Here is a 4,483-nt window from a genome sequence, read left to right on the forward strand (position 1 = left end):
TCTACCCACTTAAAGACGTATCTACAAAGACCTAGGTGATATCCAGGATACAGTGTAGAGTGTAGCAAATTAATCTAGCCATATTACAAGTGTGTGGTTGACTCTCACAGCAGGGGATAAGAAAAAAGTGAGTAGAGCTGAACAACTCAGGAAGCAGCATCTTGTCTAGATACCAGAAGGCTAAATATAAAAGGAACTCTACATAAACATTGTGCTTCAGTTGGTAAATTTGTTTTTCATAGCGGTGTGGTTTAACAATCTGGAAACAACTTATATGCATACTAGGAATGATCAAGTCAACAAATGAATTATAGATAACGGTGGGCGCCTGGTTGGCTCAGTGGGTTAAAGCCTCTGCCTTCAGCTCAGGTCATGATCCCAGCGTCCTGGGATCCAGCCCTGCATGGGGCTCTCTGTTCAACAGGGAGCGTGCTTCCTTCTCTCTCTGCCTGCCTCTCTGCCTCTTGTGATCTCTCTCTGTCAAATAAATAAATAAAATCTTTAAAAAAGATTATAGATAACGGAAGCCAGTTTTTCTTCTGTCAGAGAAAGAATTGCTGAATCATCAAGAGGAAGGCAATCATGGGAACTACAGTGCTGGATTATAGTCACAGATACAATTAAGAACTCATTTTTGTTTTAATGTTCTTATAAATAGAGGTAGAAATAAATATAGCCATGTACATATACGTACATTAGTATACATACACGTATCTTCTGTGTCAGAGGCTAGAATCTGTGATCTCCCAGGAGCAAAGATGTCAGCTAGATCTTGTTCACCCGCCCCTTAGGAGATGGTGAGTTTTATTGTCTTGTCTGGATAGAGGTTTGATTTGCTCTCGAATGTTCCAGGGTGGAGAGACTAGGAGAAAGCACAGAATGCAGAGGTCTATTTGGTGTAATCGTCTCCCTCGTTCTCATCTTCCCCATCAACAGAGAGAGCAGCATATGTCCTTGCAGAACTGAACTTGGAAGCTGGATTTTCTTCAGGTTTCTTTGGCTCAGGTGCAGATCCGGAGTCTTGATCCTTTTTGCCATCTTTCCTATCTGACTCCTTCCAGTGGTCCTTGTTCCCTCCGTCTCCTGGGCCACGGCTGGAGTTCCCACTTTGGCCTTTTGGGACACTCACCCCATCTACTTTGTTTTCATCTCTCCTTGCTGGTTCTTCCTCAGATGGTTGAGCTGGAACTACTTTTCCCCCACCACTGGTAGGGGATGGCTGCTCTGTGTCTGAGCTCTGCCATGGAGCAGGAGGGTTGGAACTTCCCTTCACCCAAGCATTCTCCTTTGGCGGAGGGGCTGGCATTACCTTCAGAGGCTGTTCAGATTTGGGAGGCTTGGAAGTTGGAGAGTGACAGTCTTCTCCTTCCTGGGTGCTTCATTTTCTAGAGACTTTTCACTCTCTCTCCCCCGTGCATTTCTGCCAGATGTGGCCGAGGTCCCAGTCTGCGATGACTCATTCCTGTCCTGGACGGTTCTCGTTCCTGAGTCTCTTCACTTCGCCAGCTTGGGTGTCTCTCCCAGGGCCGACGGTCTAGTTGGCTCATCCAGCTGGTGCTGCAGCTTCTCCTGCTCCTTCTGCAGCCGCTCTTCTACTTCTTGCTCTCTAGCAGGGTGTCAACAGGCTTTCCCCCTCCAAAGAGAGAGGCCGCTCGACTGGACTGGGAGGTGCTAGCAGAGGAATCATCTTCCTTAGGTGTACTCCGAGGCTGTAGATTCAGTTTGGGTCTTGGGGAGGGGGGGCTCTATCATCACGCCTATAGTCATCCCGAGAGTAATCATCTCTGGAGCTCCATGACCGATGGTCTCCTCTGTCATATTTGTCTTCATAGTGGTCCCGGCCTCCTCTGTAGTCGTCATCCCTACGGTACCCACTACCAAATGCTCTTCTGCCACTGCCTATCCTGGAATCGTAGCCTCTGTCGTGGTCTCTGCTGCCTCGGTCATCGTAGCGATCCCGGCCCCCGTATCGATCCATATCTCGGCGTGGGCCATCCCGATACCCATCCCGATACCCATCGCGGTATCGATCTGAATCATAACCATCTCCATACTTGTCTCCAAAGCTATCATCACCGCTCCTCGGCGGGTAGTCACCGAAGCTGTCTGTGGCAGGCCGCGCCCTCCAGTCTGTCTCTGTTTTGTCAGAATCCCGATGTCTATCTCGGCCATAAGAACGATCATCCCTGTCTTTATCCTGTGCTCGATCAGCAACGTCCCCTCGAATTCTCCTGTTACCTAGAGACTCTTCGTTGAGGCTCAGGGCACTGAGCAAAGAATCCAGGTCCTCAGACTCAGCGTAACCAAAACCTTTCAACCTCTCTGGACTGCTGGGTTCAGGGGGTAAACGCACTGCACTGATATTTAATCCTCTAAAGAACTCCTTAATGGATTCTTCTGTCACATCATAGGGCAGGTTCCCTCGAAAAGCAGTACAGGGTGGCGATTTGGGAAGACGGCTCCGGGCGGTATTGGGTTCCCGAGCAGCCCGTGGAGCAGTGGGCAGGATAGAACGGTCAATTGGAGGTGCCCTATACACGTCGTCATCATTACTGTGCCAGGTGGTTGAAACATCTCCTTCCAGGTCATCTGTTTCATCAGCCCAGCTGACTGGTTTGGGGACATAGGTGCTTCCTCCCCCAGTCCCTGCATCCTCAGCCAGAAAGTCTGTTAGGGAGGTAGTTTTCCCCTTCTTACTCTTCTTTTTTGCTGAGGCCGCCATGTTGCGAGAGGGAGAGAGCTAGACCTTGGTTTTTAAAGGAAAGTGGGTCCTTGGAGGAATGTCTGATTCAAAGTCTGGGCAAGGGAAAGTGTGAGATAAAGCCTAGAGCACCGTGGGCCACAAAGTAAAAAAGTGCAAAACGAACAATAAATGAGGTATTTCAAAAAGGTACAGGGGGCAGTCTGAAAGGGCTCCTCATGGCCAAAGAGCAAACAATTTGGGAAGAAAATAGGTTATAATTAAAGAGTAAAACAAATACGTATGAATCCATACTAATATAAATAAGTGCTTGAATAAATGAATGGGGAAAGGATTTCCAAATAAACCGTAAAAAATGAGCTAGGCAAATATGAAATTACTAGAAAACCCCAGTAGACATTGCTAAAATTTGCTGCTGAAAATCAGTGCGTGAAACTTTAAGGAGAAAGACAATATTTGCGATTAAAAAAACCCCCCAAAAACCTCCCCCAAGGTATTTATTAATGTGGTGGTTTGAACTTATGTCCACAATTTCTTAGGTACTCTTCCCTTCTTGAGGTGGAATTTAATTCCCTGTTCCTTAAAATGGATAGGACATAGCTAATCACTCCTAACATAGTAGGGAAATGAAAAAAAAAATAATAACTGAATAGTAATTTTGCAGAGGAAAAATTCAGCCAATATCAACGTAACCAAGTAATCAAGGTTACATGACTAATAGTAAGTCATGTTTATAACACATACCCTAAGACACAGTGCAATGAGAAGGGCACACCACTTCTGTGGTGTTCTTTCCAAAAATTTATAACCTCAATATGATTAAAAGTAAACGGACAAACCCAAGTTGATGGATATTCTGCAGATGGATGGATAGCCTAACTAGCACTCTTCAGGAAATGTCTAAGGTAAAACAAAACAAACAAACAAACAAAAACATGAAGGGAAGATCAAGAATCTTCACAGATTATGAGAAGCTGAGAGCATGAAAATGAAATGCAGTATGATATCCCGGATTGGTTTCTAGAGCCAGAAGGAGGACATTAGTGGAAAAACGTGGAATGAAATACTGTATCTAATTTAGTTAATGCTACTGAATCAGTGTTAGTGTCGATCTGTGTAGCATAGACATGTAAGATGCTCTCCAAGAACTCTCTGTAGTATCTTTGCCACTCTTCTGTAAATCTGAAATAATTTCAAAATAAAACCACCAACATTAAAAAAGAAAGACCCAATGACTCTCTTTACTACCAGATTTTAAATATAATTCGTGTAAGCTCAGGCCAACAAAGGAGGGTGTCCTTTTAATATTTACAGTGTCAGTTTTTTGAAAAGTGAATGTGAAGCAAATTTTAATTAAATGGTGGAAATTATTACTCTAAAGAAACAAGTAGCATTAATTATTTTTGAGGAGAAGAACCATTACTCTTTATTCATGATTTGGTGTTAGATCTTGGGTGACTCTCTTGAGTATGCTGCTTTTTAAAAACGATATTCAGTCCTAGCTGCATGACAGTATATTAAAATTTCTTGGTAATATAGTAATATACTATCACTGTCTCTTATTTTAACTTTTCGTTTTTATCGAAGTATGACTAACATAGAGTATTACATTGGTTTCAGGGGTACAATAAGATTCAACCATTATATACATTTTTCAGTGCACATCACAGTAAGTGTGCTCTTGATCTTTTTAGCTTTTATTTTTTTATTTTAACTTTTAATAATTAACTTTTAATAATCAACTTTATTGAGGTATAGATTACATAAAGTAAAATGCAGGCA

The 4,483-nt window shown here is 43.3% G+C and overlaps 1 pseudogene; it reads right to left on the bottom strand.

Moving 5' to 3' along the window:
• Positions 1 to 789: 789 nt before the first annotated feature.
• On the bottom strand, positions 790 to 2,734 carry LOC116863778 (annotated as a pseudogene).
• Positions 2,735 to 4,483: the final 1,749 nt, after the last annotated feature.

Source organism: Lontra canadensis, unplaced genomic scaffold (genome assembly GCF_010015895.1).
Source record: "Lontra canadensis isolate GAN:19392208 unplaced genomic scaffold, GSC_riverotter_1.0 scaffold3001, whole genome shotgun sequence".
Taxonomy (NCBI): domain Eukaryota; kingdom Metazoa; phylum Chordata; class Mammalia; order Carnivora; family Mustelidae; genus Lontra; species Lontra canadensis.